Source organism: Pongo abelii, chromosome 16 (genome assembly GCF_028885655.2).
Source record: "Pongo abelii isolate AG06213 chromosome 16, NHGRI_mPonAbe1-v2.0_pri, whole genome shotgun sequence".
Classification (NCBI taxonomy): domain Eukaryota; kingdom Metazoa; phylum Chordata; class Mammalia; order Primates; family Hominidae; genus Pongo; species Pongo abelii.
The window spans coordinates 39,628,178-39,645,036 of NC_072001.2; the positions used below are offsets into that span (position 1 = coordinate 39,628,178).

Sequence of the window (16,859 nt, forward strand, 5' to 3'; positions counted from 1 at the left end):
ACATTTTACAAGAAAATGAGGGAAAACCACATTTTAATACTGCCAGTTTACTCCTAGTAAATCATCACTCTCTAAATTAACTAATAATTTAGCATTTTTGTTCCTGCTTTAAAATGATTCTATACTAAGTTGCAAAATGGTGATGGCATTTTCAGATTTTGAATTTTTATGACAAGTTCAAGTTGCAAGTAACTCTTTTAAACCACAAGAGAAAGAGAAAGAGCTTATGAGCAAGCGCACTTGTGTGTGTGTAGATATGAACTAATGCATACAGAAGGAGTTTTCATCAGGGATTTCTGAATGTATTATAATGCAAATTACATTTTTAAGCTGACCAAACTATTGATGGCTTTATTGAATGAAATAATTTATTATAGAAATATTTTAGTCAGATGACATTTCATCATCAAATAACACTAAACACAATAGCCATTTCCTATAAGACTGTTGTCTTGAGCCAAGGGCTTAAAAAAGAAGATAAAACTTGCCTTGTTCCAAACGTAGCATTGTACTAACAATTGTTTATTACACTACAGAAGAAAAGAATTCTGCCAGCCAGACATGGTGGACTGGAAAAACATGCCATTGTGTCAGATCATCCCAAGAAATCTTCATTTTTCCCTCCTCTCCTAATAATGTTTGACAAGTGGAGATGAATTTTTAAAATCCAAGTCTCTTTTATGCCATTCATTGGGATAATACTATAAAATCTCTCCTCGGGTACTCAGAGTATTACAACATCAATGACCTGTCAGCAGCTGCATACAGTTTTTCTTTTTAAGACTGTGTAAAGCTATGGTTAAATTCTAATTTTCTAAAATAGGTTTAAGTATGGGGAGAGCCAAAATTAAGTGCACTTTTCTTGCTAGAAATCAGACCACAAATTGTACATTCTGCTTACAAAGATGATTAAGGCGGTCCCAGCCGCACACCAGCAGTTCGGCAGATTAATTGGAGCATGCAGATTTGTGTAAAAACATATGTTGGGATTGGAGTAGCCTTTTTTTTTTTTAAATGCTGTTTAAAAGTTTTTTGGAAGTTCCTGTGTATAATTTTCACATTATCTAATCCTCTCTTAAAAGCCTGAGTTTAAATTCATATATGCCCAATATTTAAGCATTTTGTCAAAATGGGAGCATCTTATTGATACCTTTCGTCCAGTTAGTTGGTGGCAAGCTTTTTCATTTAGGAAATACCAGTGTTCATTATTTTTTAAATTGTTTCATGATGAAACCAGAGCCCCTTGTTTAAACAAGGCATAAATTTAGGACCCAAAAAGAGCTAGAGCCTCAGAGCTGTGATACACATGAACATACAGTAAACACGGGAAACTTAAGTTGGAATTTGCTGAAAATATGATTAAAACTGCTTGCAGAAATTTAATTTACCCCTCTATTTGTTAGGACTTGTTGGCTTGACAAGCACTATACCACAAAGCCAGCTAAACCCATGCTGCTCATAATGGTGGCACAGACACCTGTAAGAGACATTTCAGAATATTGGCCAGTATTTTAATAATCTGCCTAAAACCTCATTAAATTAAGATCAGCAAGTAACTCTAAATGAAGAGACATATAACCCATTTTGATGTAATATAAAGCTCATGTATCCTGACTTTCCACAGGCTTCCAGAGTTCAATATTGACAGGGTTCATAAACTAAGAGAAAATGAAAGTAAAGCAAATAAGGAGTATTTAGAATGAGTAAGCATGCGTGTCCTTAATACAAAGTTGACTTCACTTTAATTAGAGTTCAAAGCTGTAAGGCTGAAAATATGTATTTTTAAGGTAACTTTTTATTCCTTTAAATTGTCTCAATCCTATGATTTTATAACATTGTTATTAAAAATAACACTTACTGGGTTACAGGAGAGATTTGAGATAAATACACAAAGTGCCTGTCAGAGTACCTGGCACTTTAGTAGGGGCTCAGTAAAGAGTAGGGAGGAAGTGGAGGAGGATCACTGGTAGCTGTGTAAGTGGTGCTAAGTTTGGACATCTAGGCAGTTAAGTCAGTTATTCCTAGGGAGAAAAAGGAAATTAGAGTCTAACAAGCAATAATTGCTCAAAGCAATTGTAAAGGACTACACATGTAAATCCCTTGCCATCCACAGATAATGCAATTTAGACAATATAAAAGTTTAAAACGTGTAATAATCACTGGTCTTTTGCCCTTGTTTACTTAAGAATCTGTCTGCTGAAAATTTTCCTGTTGCCCTTATTATATTTGCTTTGCAGCAGTGAAGAATAATCTATCTCATTCTGTGGATAAAACCTCCACTCTTCATGGAGATTTTTTTATTGTTGGAACTTAGTTGGATCTCATATTAAATAATGCATAAACATTGAGTTATCCAATCTTATCTCTTTTTCTTTGGTCCTGCTTGCTAACTAAATTCTCCCCCTTTAAAAAAAATTGTTTATATGCTTGATATCTCTCCTCCTCTTTGCTACTTTTTCCTTCAGTACCATAAACATAATTATTGCACCATGGTGCTCTTGCTAGAAATAGGCTGGAATTCCTGTAAGCTCCACTTTCAAGACAGCTCCCCTGCTGATTTTGTGGTATTGCATGTGTGATTTTTCCCTGCCCAAGTGACACCGCCAAATACTGTTAACTTAAGTGGACCTGTTTTGGCCATGAGGAGATGGGTTATCTTTCTGAATTAGCTAAGAGGTTGATTTCAGATGTCAGGGTGCTGCCCTTGTAAAGGTTTAGTGTACACGTACAGATTCACCAAAAAGGGCCTCTGTGGTTCTTACTTTTGCACATTTCTGAGAATGGGGTGAATGATTCACGTTTACATGGAGGATATTCCCAGCTATTAAGCCAGCCAGGGGAAATATCTATAAGTCAATCACAAAATAGCTAAGGTGTTCTCATAGACGTCGGTTCCCATCATAATAAAATTACAAATTTAGTAATTTGCAAAAAGAGGCACTAAGAAGTGATGACACCATATTTCAATAATCTGTCTGATGCTCTTCTAGGCTCTGTGTTAACCAAAGAGTTTGATAGGCCTCACACTTTGGTCCAGTGAGCCCTGGTTTTTCAGCTGAAAAGCGGTCGGATAATCACTAACATTCTAGGATCATATGACTTACTAACCCAGGGAGTCGAGTAGTCATGAATTGAAGCATAGGACATCTGTGAGGCAGAAGCAAGGGCCTCTGCAAAGACAAGTTACACTGATATACACATTCACATACACACCTTAGATCAAAGAAGAGCCACTGATCATAGCCTGAGCGGCTGATTGGACTTGGGACTTTTCTACACATTGCAACTTGAAAACTTGCTCTCCAGTGACCCAGGGAAAAACTATTCTCGTTACCTTGTGCAGATAACTAATTGGAAGTTGAGCACCTCTCAGGAGTTCCAATACTTCTTACAGAAAGAATTGGTGTTAAGCTATAATTCTTGAACTGAAGATTTATTGTAACTGAGAAACTGCTTGTCGAAGTTTAATTTACCCCTCTATTTGTTAGGACTTGTTGGCTTGACACACACTGTACCATAAAGGCAACTAAACACACACTGCTCTTAATGGTGGCACAGACACCTGTAAGAGACATTTCAGAATATTGGCCACTATTTTGATAATTCTGCCTAAAACCTCATTAAATTGAGATCAGCAAGTAACTCTAAATGAAGAGACATATAACCCATTTTGTTGTAATATAAAGCTCATTTATCCTGACTTTCCACTGGTTTCCAGAGTTCAATACTGACAGTGTTCATAAACTAAGAGAAAATGAAAGTAAAGCAAATAAGGAATATTTAGAATAAGTAAGCATGCGTGTCCTTAATACAAAGTTGACTTCACTTTAATTAGAGTTCAAAGCTGTAAGGCTGAAAATATGTATTTTTAAGGTAATTTTTTATTCCTTTAGATAAAATTGTCTCAATCCTATGATTTTATAACATTGTTGACACAGTGAATGGTACAGATTGGGTTATGTTCGTTATCACCTTCTAACTCTATTAAGAATGCTACTTGCCCTTTTATCTAAAAAATTATAATATTTCTGAAACTGTGCTAAATGTATAGATTTTTTAATCGTAGTTGTTTGTTCACTGTGTGTATCGTGTACTTCCCCTGAGTGGACACATCTCATTGTGACAATCTCTCATTTTTATTCTGTCAGTATTATGGTCTTTTTAATCCTGTGTCCTTCTGATTGAGTCTGTGGACACAAATTTCATAAGGTCAATTGTTTTATGACACACAAGATCATATTAGACCCCAGTATACTGGCCACCAATATACTGAAGGCTGCCCATCCCACATCTAACCTGCTTCACTCTCTTTCTGCTGTGTCTGCTTTTATCTCTGTTCTTTTCTTCATGATCAATCTTGAAAGAGTCATCTGCATTCAGGGTCCCTACTTCCTCATGTCTCTGAGTCTGTCTCCACCTCCGTCTCTGGGGTGTAACTGTTCTGGTAGTACCTCCTAGTTGTCAGACCCTGCAGAGATGTCTTGCTCCTTATCCTTTTTGATCACTCTCCTCTCTTTGACCCTTTAAACCCACTCTTGACTTCTGTGATACCACTCCTTCCTGATTCTCTTTCCACCCTGTTGATGCCTGTCTGCCTGCATAATCATCTTTGCTTGTTCCTCTCCTCCACCTGCCTCTTACATTCTTGGCCTCATGTTTCCATCCTCACACCCCTGGTCTCCTTACTCCTCCAACAGTCTTGTCTAGGTACCTGTCTTTGCATCATTTCCAAACGTGTGTCATCAGATTCAATCTTTGTTTTGTTTTTGCTTTTGTTTTTTAATTTCCAGATTTATTCTTTTAACTGGCTACTGCACTGATTTTCAAACTGAGTTCTAGGGAAGCCCTGAAGTACCAGGCATGGATGCCTCTATTTTTGTCTCTGCCCTGGTTCTTACCCATACATGCTTCTCCATCTTATATCCTCCTTCTCATCCTTCAAAACCAAATAGAAATTTCACCTTTTTAGTTAAATAAGCCACCCCTGCCATGTCATTCCTCCACCTCCATCACTACCATTGAAATGTGGTAGCTTTTCAAGCATTTCAGTGCAATATTAGTAGCTGTGCTCTCATACTCTTAACCCACATTTTCATTTGCATTAGCAAGGATACTGTAATAATAAAAATGATGCAAAGTTAGAAAGACTACTTTTCTAGCCCTTTAAAATCAATAGTCACTTGTATACAGTTTATTCAGTCTTTTGTTATTTGAATATACTATCTCTCATTGTATCCAGAACTGTCTTAAGATTATAGTGAATATACGTAACTCCCCAAAATCTATTTGGTAAACTAATATTAAATAAGTTGTTCTTATAGCACGATTGTGATGATACATATACTTTTACATCTTCTTAGTATTAATTCTGAAAATTAGATTTTAATCATACTATAGAGATAGTCTATTCTGTCACTTAAGGACTGATTTCTGTTTGTTTGAAAAATGACCTTTTGTTTTAATTTCATTCCCAATATATAGCCATAGGAATCATAGCAAAGACCAAAGACTAGGTAATATGTATCATATATTTAATATGATAAATATTTATTAATATGTATCATATATTTACTGTGATATTATTCATACTTTAAATGATGTTATTCATACTTTTTAATAGAAATTGTACAACTCACAATTGTGAAATTGAACTAAGACCAATATATTTTCACTTACCTGGAAAGGTAAAATATTGCCCCACATTTAAAAAGAAATATAACGATAATTTTATATATATATGTATATATATGTGTGTATATATATATATATATATATATATATATATTTTTTTTTTTTTTTTTTTTTTTTTTGAGACAGAGTTTCACTCCTGTTGCCCAGGCTGGAGTGCAATGGCACCATCTCGGCTTACTGCAACCTCTGCCTCCTGGGTTCAAGCGATTCTTCTGCCTCAGCCTCCCGAGTAGCTGGAATGACAGGAATGCGCCACCACGCCTAGCCAGTTTTGTATTTTTAGTAGAGACGGGGTTTCTCCATGTTGGTCAGGCTGGTCTTGAACTCCCAAAGTGCTGGGATTACAGGCGTGAGCCACCACACCCAGCCCGATAATTATATTTTTTAAAAAAACAGATGAGTAGTTTGAACTCAGGCATAATGTTTTAATTTTTTTGAAGCTCTAATTAGTACATCCTGACAGATAAAAATTAATGTTCCCTTCAGAAGTTTTAGGATACCTGACCAAAAATAAAAAAAACCCAATGTATATATTTTAAAGGTTTGTCTATGAATACGAAATAAAAAATAGCTTGTCAGAAGGTGAAGTCAGCAAAATGTGAAATATCTGAATATCTCAGTTTCAAAACAAAATTATTACTTAAATATATTTTAATAATGCTTAGCAATTATATCAAATTTGTAGCATTTAAACACTCTGAATAATTATCTTTTTTTTTTAAATCTCTGTATACAAGATAAGATGCAAATTGTAAGGACTCATTTGATAAATGTAATAGGGTTTATAGGGTAAAATGGTTCACCAAAACTTTCCAGGGTTTCTTAGTAAACTCTGAACAAGAAATCAGAAGACCTTCATCCTAATAACTCCAGTATCTTGCCAATAAGTCTCTGGGAAGTCACTTAGTTTCTCTGAATACTTCATCCTCCTAAATAACGGACTCGCATTTTCTAGAAAGCATGAAGTACCATACAAGTGTAAATTGGAAGAATTGTGTTGGTCCACACATAAAATACACTAATAATAGCTGATGAGCTTTAAAAACAATCACAAAAAAATCTCATAATGTTTTAAGAAAGTTTACGAATTTGTGTTGGGCCGCATTCAAAGCCATCCTGGGTCACATGCAGTCCGTGGGTTAGACAAGCTTGCTCTAGACTGACTGTCCCTAGTGCTTCCATTCCCTGCATAATTACTGTCATTTAACTTTGGGTAATTTATGTACATTTGTCCAGAAAACTGACATCCGCCACTCACATATGCAAGTTGAGGAGTTCCAAAATTGCAGACCATTTTCTTGAGCTAATTATGTTCAATCCTTTAGAATAAACAAATATAGAAACATTTTAAATAAAGTTTAATCAGATTATGGTAAACACTTTGGAAAAGAAGGTAGGCATTGAGTCAATATATATACTCTAAATCTTCTGCGACCTTCCTAGTTTTTCAAGATGTGTATTTTGTTAAAAAATTAATGGGTGAAGGAAGTCTGAAAAAAAGGTTGGTCAACAGGTACAAAGTTACCATGACATAGGAGGAATAATTTCTGGTGTTCTGTTGCACATTAGGGAGACAGTGGTTAACAGTAAGGTATACTTATTACAAAATAGCTAGAAGAGAGGCTTAAGACAAAGTCCAGACATCACACTGTGAGTCTAAAAGGCTTCCTCTTAAAATTATGCCCCACACATGATGTCCTTCCTCCTCATGAAAGTTATTATTTCCATCCTCTTCTGAAATGTCTGTCCTTGTGCTGGAAGGTTTGAGAGCAGCAACTGACTATCTAAAGGCATTATAGTAAAGAATCTTCAAAATTGACATGGGGCTAGTAAGGCCTACCAAAGTCAATACTAGAAACCATTGAGTAATCTTGGTGAGATAAAAGAATTCGCCTTTCAAATGGTGGCTGTTGGTCTGTTTCAGTAAAACTAATGCTTGGTCCATAAATAAGCCTAAAGGGTGTTATAAATGTCGGGAGCTGTGGGTGATTGATCTACGTTGGGTATATCATGAAAATAGACTGAAGCCACAAGGGTTGCTTCCCTGTGGAAATCGTGGTGGTAAATTGCCATATGTGTCCCCGTTATGGACCTAGCTGATCTGATTGTGGATATAACAACTTTACAGACTGGACTTTTGGTCTCTTGAGATCTCCAGTGTCTTTCTATGAAGTCTAATAAATAAAATAGCACCTTGCTTTTCAGCCTCAAACACAGAACTTGGCAGGGAATTGGAACTTTTGCCAGCAATCTTTCCCAGCTCTAAACTCTAAATGTACCTTTTCCAGAGTTGTTACTGTTCAGAAGTCTGGCTAGAACTGGATTTGTGTTAACCTAAAAGGTAAGGAAGGTACGCCAGTGTTGCAATATTGCAAAACACAAAGGTTGAGGTGACCCAAACATACTGTTAGACTAAAGGTACAAGTTTTGTTGTTCGGCAGCAGAGTAGAGTGACTATAGTTAACAACAATGTATTGTATATTTTAACATAGCTAGAAAAGAGGGCCTGAATTGTTCCCAACACATAGTAATAAATACTTGAGATGATAGATACCCTAAATTCCCTGACTTGATTATTACACATTCTACGCATGTAACAAAATATCACATGTACTCCATAAATGTCTAAAATATTATGTATCAATTTTAAAAAATATTAAAGGTTGAGATGACCAATTTAAACTAAAAGGGAAAAGTTCCAGTTCATTTTCCTCTAAATATATTCCAGCAAATTCCCTGAGAGAAAAAACATAAAGCATGAAAAGCAATTAACTTTAACTTTTCTCTGACTGTGCCAGTAAGCACCAATGGCTCTCTTTCTTGTTTTAGAACAACAACAACTTTAGGTTCAGGGATATATGTGTAGGCTTGTTATATAGGTATGCTTTTGTCACAGGAGTTTGTTGTACAGATTACTTCATCACACAGGTACTAAGCCTAGTACCCAATGGTTATTTTTTCTGATCCTCTCCCTCCTCCCACTCTCCACCCTCGAGTAGGTCCCAGCGTCTGTTGTTCTCCTCTTTGTGTCCTTGAGTTCTTATCATTTACAATGGCCCTCTTTCTTGAGGAAGTAGGAAAGCTCCTCAAATGAACAAAGGCAAATGAATCAGTAAAGCAAACAATAGCAGTTTTTTCAAATCATTCAGCCCATCTTATATATGCCATAAGGTTTGACATCTAAACTAGACCTACACAAAATAGCTATGCAAAGATACTCTGCCTGACTTTTCTCTGTATTATTCGGCTATTTAACAAATATTTATTCAGTGTCTACTATGTGCCATTAACCACTAAATGCCAGGTAATAATGAAGTCGACAAGACACTTGCCTGCATAGCACAAACTATCTAGTGGAGGAGATAAACATTAAACGCAAATAAACATATAATTGTAACATCTTTAAACTTATAGTTTGGCAACAACAGAAGAGTCTTTTTACCATTTTGTTTCTGAACTCCTTAGAATCATAAATCTTGTAAGTCTACATAAAGGCCATAAATTCATATAGGTTTTATTATACCATATATCTGTAGAGGCATAAGTATCTCATTAAAAATAAATTTAAAACCTAGTTATTGTTTATGGAAGACATTGGACATAATATTAGGAATCATTGTTATTTAGTATCTAGTATTGAATGAGTATTTGGACTCAACCAGTTCTCATAGCTAGTTAGGCATATTTATCTTCCTGTTTCCTTCAACAAGTGTTTCTTTTAAAAGTGATCGTCAATGTATTTTTGCAGTGGTCCTTTCTATAATGGAGTTGGGTGGGGTTTTCTCTGCATTTGGCGTATTATATTTTACTAGGCTGACAGGGACTACACCTACATCAACAACTTCACACAAAGTAGGGCCTTTTGTAAGCATGAGATGCTCACAGAGTACTTCAAATATTATCTTGCATTGGCCTTAGCCTGGTCTGTTAGTTCAGGCCCTAAAAATAAACACATATTAATCAGCTAATGGCAGCATGCGCAGACCAGCACGCAGGGACCTCAGTCTAACCTCATGCAATAGCTTGTCTTATGTCACCCAGGATGAAACAGTTTGCAGCCAGGAATGCCTCTAAAAGAAAGACAGTCACAAGCTTAACTAAATGTTTAAAATAACCTTCTAACTCCTCTTCACATTGACAGATTGCTTTCAACTCAGTGAAATCAAACCGCAGCCCCAGCCCTGGTGGCTCTGTGGGGCCATCTTAGAGCCATAGAGCTTGTAAAGTAAAACTGCAGGTTGTCAGAGCATCCAAGTGTAGCTCTCTCTTTTCTTGTTTTTAATCAAAAAACACTCAGAAGGGAACTCACTCCTGGAAGTCCTTATCTCCATAAAATTCAGCTAATGACTCCTGTTAAGTTAAATAAAGTTTCTGTGTAACTCACTAAGGAAACTGTTAGCCGTTCACCTCGTGCCCGCAGACTTCTCAAAGAATACAAATCGGGGGAACCCTGTGGAGCTGGGCTGTGAATGTTTATATACACATACTCTGTCCCAACGACTCCGGAAAGTTGAGCCCTCAGTATAGTTTAAATTTTTTTGAATGACAGTCTTTTTTCTGTATGGAGTGGAAATGAGGTAGGGCTGCGGGGGGAGGGTGGATTTATTTTAATGTACACTTTTCTTGAATCTGTTTATCCCCAAATAAGTGAGCTGCAGTACATACTTTGGTCCAGCACAAAGTAAATATTTAGCTCACAGATTCCATGCAGAAACATGGCCCAGAGTATTTGGGTTTCAAGAAAGAGGATCACCCTCAGGCGAAGGGCTCCTTTGTACTTGGTAGGATTGGACTTTCTATCAGTGTAGCATCCCATCCGGCCCGCCAAGCACCTTGGTCTGCTATACCGTGCCCTTCCAGTCCTCATCAGCCCCATTCCCACTCCACCTTTAAGCTGTGTCCTGCATGGCCATGATCTTTCTTTCTCCTGAACTTTCCTGCACCGTCCTGAAAGTCCCCCTGATCTTTCTCTCCACTCGATCTGCATGTGCCTCTTCCTTGAAGTATCTCCCCACTGTTACCCACTCAGTGAACTTTGACTTCAAGACTGAACCCAGAGACACCTCCCCTCTGCTCAGAGCCTTGCCAGGTAAGAGTTAAGTGCTTCCTTCTCTGAGCTGCCCCAGGGCCTTCTGCATAGCTCTCTTAACAACCCTTCTGTTTCTCTCATACACTCATCTTTTTACCTTCTTGTCTCCCTTACTACTGAGAGTCCCTGAAAGACAGGAGCTGGGTTCATGTTATCTTTGCCTCACCAAAACATGGCCTCCTTTTCAGGGAAGCAGAAGGCATTCCTGGCCCTATTCTGCAGTGAGGGTGAGGGGGAGAGAGCATTACAAGCTGACAAGAGCACTATACTAGAAGTAAGTAGAGCCAGGTCCATGCTGTCAGTCCCTCCCATGTGATCTTAAGTCACTTGACCTCAGAGAGCCTCAGTTTCTTCAGCTGTCCTATCAGAATAATGCATTTTTGGGGGATTAGATAAATTACCGTACAGTTTGTGGAAGTATTTTAAGAACTGTGAAGCATTCCTCTCCTCATCACTTGAAGAATAGAACCAGAGTTCACTAAAGCTTATCCTGCCCTTTGGATCCAGCCCTGCAGTTTTCTGTACTCAGGCATGATCCTTCAACTGTTTCTTTACAAGGCAAAGTTTTTGTTTCCTTAACTTGGTATTTATTTCCTGCAATTGTCTGATAAAAAGCGGCTTCATTAATCGCAAGAAAACAAAGAGTTTGGGCAGCTTTAGAAATTGCCGCTGGCCACTGGGCTTCCTAAAACCCCATTGTGTGATCCCCACTCTGCCTTAGAGGCCACTTTCAGTGCCCCAATGCTTTTCCGTGTTCTTTTTGCAAGTGCCGTGCCCAACAGTAACCATCATCTGTTTCGCTAGTTATCTGTTTACATTATCTTCTTCCCAGAGACTTTATTAGTTAAAAATGCTCTTCTATTTTCTGTTGTTGCTTTTTTATTATTTTCTTACTGTGGTGAGAAAAAAAACACATAATATTAAATATGCCATCATAACTATTTTTTTTTTTTGAGATGGAGTCTTGCTCTGTCACCCAGGCTGAAGTGCAGTGGTACGATCTCGGCTCACTGCAAGCTCCGCCTCGTGGGTTCACTCCATTCTCCTGACTCAGCCTCCCAAGTAGTTGGGACTACAGGCGCCTGCTACCACGCCTGGCTAATTTTTTTGTATTTTTAGTAGAGACAGGTTTCACTGTGTTAGCCAGGATGGTCTTGATCTCCTGACTTCATGATCCACCCGCCTCAGCCTCCCAAAGTGCTGGGATTACAGGCATGACGTCATAACTATTTTTAAGTGTACAGTCTTAAGCATGTTTACATTTTTGTGCAATAGATCTCTAGAACTTTTATCTCACAAAACAAACTCCATACTCATTAAACACTAATTTCTTCTTTCTCCTACCCTTGGCAACTACCTCTCTACTTCCTCTTTTTATGATTTTGACCCCTTTAGATACTTTATTTGAGTGAAAGCATACAGTATTTGTCCGTTTATGACTGGCTTATTCCATTTAGCATAATTTATATCCTTGGGGTTCAATCATGTTGTAGCATGTGACAGGATTTTCCTCTTTTTTAAGACTGTGTAATATTCCATTGTACATGTATATTACATTTCTTTATCCATTCATCCATCTATCAATGGACATTTGGGTTGCTTTGTTCTTTCTCTTTTTAAAAAGCAAATATTAGAACAAAGATAAACTATTAAACTTGGCAAGATTTCAAAATGCTCCTAGTCTAAAATCAGCATATCAAAAAGATATCTGCACCTCTGTGCAGCACTATTCACAATAGCAAAGATATAGAATCAACCTAAGTGTCCATCAGTGGATGAATGAATGAAGAAAATGTGTGTGTATACACAATGGAATACTATTTGGCCATAAAAAAAGAATAAAGCCATGTCATTTGCAACAACATGGATGGAACTGGAGGTTATTATGTTAAGTGAAATAAGCCAGGCACAGAATAACAAATATCACATGTTTTCATTCATATATCGGGGCTTCAAAAGTTGATCTCATGGGGGTAAAGAGTAGAGTGATAGCTACCCAAGGCCGGGAAGAGTGTGAGTTTAAGAGGGTGGGTGGATGAAAAGAGGTTGGTTAATGGGTACAAACATACAGTCAGATAGAGGAATAAGTTCTAATGTTCAATAGCAGAGTAGGGTGACTGTAGTTAACAAAAGTGTACTGTGCATTTCAAAATAGCTAGAAGAGAAAACCTAAAGTGTTCCTAACACATCAAAATGATAATTATTTGAGGTAATGGATACCCTAAATTCTCTGGATCATTACACATTCTATCACATGTACCCTATAAATATACAAAATTTTATATACCAATAAAAGTAATAAAAATGTTTTAAGTTTTTGGTCTAATAGGAAATGTATTCAGGATGGTAAAATGAAACTTCATTGCCCTGAAACTGGTGTATGCAGCCCTTCTTTGTTGTGTAAACTAGACTTAAATGTTCAAACAGGCACAGCAGTGTCATGTTGTTAACAACAGAAACTTATATTTAAATAACATTTAAGTCACTGACATCACCAGGATTTTCTGTCTAGTCTCTTTTAAAGTGGAGTTTCTCCTGGTCTCATGAAGCTGATCAGCTCTTGTTTTTATTTATTTTTATTATTATTTATTATTTTTATTTATATAGTCTCACTCTGTTGCCCAGGCTGGAATGCAGTGGGGCAGTCATAGCTCACTGCAACCTCAAACTCCTGGGCCCAAGCAATCTTCCCATCTCAGCCTCCCAAAATGGTGGGATTACAGGAATGAACCTCTGCACCTGAACTAGCTTATTTTTCAAGGCAGAAATGACCATGTGAAATGGTTCTTCCTGCTCTCTAGCTCAAAGAAACATCTTACCTAGTTATAAATTTAGGAAATTTTCTGACCTAGTTTACTCACACTTCCTACCCCTCAGTTCTGCGTTACAAATTTTCATCCTGGGTAAAGTATGACCTTGTACTGCCTTTGGTTAGTACTTTACAGATAACAGTTTTCTTTCTCCTACTGAGTTCATTTCCAGATCTCTGGACAGAGATCTTGTCTACTCATGGAAAGATCTGTGGTGGGGATTTAGTGGAGAAGAGTTCAGAAAATTTCTTTATTAGATTCTACTGTTGGGTGGGGTTTTTGGAATCAGGCAACAATGAACATACACAGATTCAATTGTTATGAAGTTTATTCTCAAATCCACCTTGAACTTCAGGGCACAAATGCTATTCTATTCACTTTATAGATAGAGAAATCTTGGGGCTATGCCAGAAAAATAAATCTGGAGTAGTCAGTCATGGATTAGCTGCAGGGGCATTACATTTACTAGAATGCCTCTCGTTGTGTTTAGGAGGGAACCAAATAGAAAAAAATTACAAAGCCCAGAACTGCAGAATGATTCACAAAACCTCAAGAATGACAGGTAAGATATTTTCCACCACACAGACCCTCAGCACAACCTGAATCGAGTGCAGGATGGCCTCCCAGCCCTGTCTAGCACTGGCATCCAGTCCCCTACCAGGCATCTGTCTGCTCATGCAGTCAAGCCTCTTCTGTTCACCTCAGAAGTTCATATATCGGGGCTTGAAATCCCCATGAGATGTTGCCCTGTCGGGAACCATCCTCTGGAGCTGGACCAGTGTGCCTTTTTACTCCCTAAAGAGAGCATCCCTCTTCGTTTGGAAATGTCTCTGGCTCAGAACTTCATCTTGCAGATCCAGCATTAATTAAGCTATGCCTTTAACATATAATCAGGTACCATCTTTACAGACTTAAAATTTCTAACTATAAAGTTGACCTTTGAAGTTCACATATTTGCATTTTCCTTTTGCTGAGCTTAATTTTCTATTTTGCTATTTGATTGTACGTGACTCTTTGAAGAAAAGGCAGAGTATAAATACATTAAAAGCCGCACAACCAACATATAGAAACCGTAAGACTCTCATTTTCTTAAAGGAGCACTATTGAAAATGGTGCAAAGATCATTTTGTAGAGTTTGTATGTTACGGAAAAGTAGAGCTGTGAAGAACACAGATGCTGCTGAACCTGGGAATGACATAGGCATTGTAGGGATGGCATTTGTGGTTCAATGAGTGCAAATCCATGTGTCATACACAAATACAGTTCACTTTAATAGTTTGCTATCTCTTCACTCATCTTAAACACCTTAAGGTATTTGGAAAGGGAGGAAGAAATAAAACAGATGAACCTGCTGAGATATGGCCAGGAACAGTAGTACTTCATTTTGATTGATGTTTTTACAACCTTATCTTCTAGATAAAAGCGACTGTAAACAAAAGCCTACCTAAACTGATTGTATTTAAAGAAAGAAAGAGCCACCTGTGTGCAGCAATTGGCTCCCAAGTACATAGTTTTTCCTCCTAGCAGCCAATTCCTGCTGCTCACAGCCTTGCAGCCACCACTTTAACCATCAGTAGTGTTACTTCCAGGGACTAGTACTCTTGGTTTCTAGCACGCTTTAAACCACAGCATCATCTCCCCCTTAATATCCTAGACAGAATAGATTCCTACCAGCATTCCCAGCAATCTTGCAATTCACTCTTCAGAAGTGTACAACTTGGACATATTTTTAAGGCTCATTTTCTTACCTTTAAAAATGACTTTCCGTGGCCAGGCATGGTGGCTCATGCCTGTAATCCCAGCACTTTGGGGGGCCGAGGCGGGCAGATCCCCTGAGGTGAGGAGTTCAAGACCAGTCTTGCCAACATGGTGAAACCCCATCTCTACTAAAAATACAAAAATTAGCTGAGCATGGTGGTGCATGCCTGTAGTCCCAGCTACTCAGGAGGCTGAGGCAAGAGAATCATTTGAACCTGGGAGGCGGAGGTTGCAGTGAGCCAAGATCACACCACTGCACTCCAGACTGAGCAACAGAGCAAGACTCCATCAAAAAAAAAAAAAAAAAAAAAAAAGACTTTCCTTCATTATATAGTAGAGAGTTATTAGCAAAAAAAAAAAATTTATTTTCCAAATGAGTAATAACACTCACATCTTCTTCTTCTAGGGCAAGGGACTGTAGAGTGATATTCATTTGTGTATTCATATATCCACTCAACAGATATGTATTGGCTGACTCCTATGTGCCACTGAAATACAAGCTGCCCTCATGAAGCTTACATTTTAAAAGTGTTTGTTTGATAACTGCAAGGCCAGGTTATCCACAATTTTTGAAGACCCATTTTTAAAATCATTTTTCCTTATCTGACTGTTTTTTCTAATGATCTAGACATTTCTAACTTCTAATTTATTTTTTCCCCTTTCTGGCATTTGCCTTCATGAATCTGCAAAATTGGGATATTTTGCTTTTGGGGACTAGGTTGGCTAGCCAAAGAGATTTTCCTTATCATTAAATATTTCTTGTGAGTAAAAGAAAAATTTAACTGCCCATTTAGAGTGAGTTGAGACCTGACATACCAAAGCATTGTGTCACATTTGGTTAATGATAGATTTATAGGGCAAACATGTATCAGCCTTAATCCTTCAGTTATTTGACTTTGCCAAGGATGAAATTCCAATAATTTTTTATTTTAAGCAGACTTTTATATATCCAAAACCCATAAATCTCTTTGTTCCTTGAGATAAACATCTGACCAAACTCTGGGTTACCCTGTGATCCTTTGAGAACTATGCCAAGGAAAAAGAAACTCCATTCCCTCCATTAGCAAATAATTAAAGGCTACTTGAAAAAGACGTATTTTGGGTAAGCAATATTTATATAGTCTTTTCCATTTTATAATGTGTTTCTAGTTTCAAATATTCAGAAAGTTAGAAATGCAAAGTTCAGAAATCACCTCAAAATTCATCAGAGCAAGTCTGATGGTTGATTAACTGGCAAACACCAAAATGGACTGCACCACTGTCAGCCAGGCCTTGCCAACTCCATGATCACTATCCATTATGGTTGTCATATCAATTATAAATTCTCTGGCATCAAACACTAAATCAGCTGAAATTATGGGTTTGCCTTTGGCGTGCTTCCCTGGGGAAATAACTGAGAAAACATGTAATAATTCACACAACCAATTTTGTTAAAACACCCCCAACTTTTGGAAGAAGGCTGGGGTATAAATTCCAGATCGATGGATGTGATTTGCACCCACTGTCCACAT

At 37.5% G+C, this 16,859-nt stretch overlaps 1 protein-coding gene across 17 annotated transcripts in view; it reads left to right on the plus strand.

The window, feature by feature from the left end:
- The window catches only part of CDIN1 (CDAN1 interacting nuclease 1), a 252,677-nt gene that overhangs the window by 199,218 nt on the left and 36,600 nt on the right, over positions 1-16,859 (plus strand). The gene's annotated exons all lie outside the window — the stretch shown is intronic.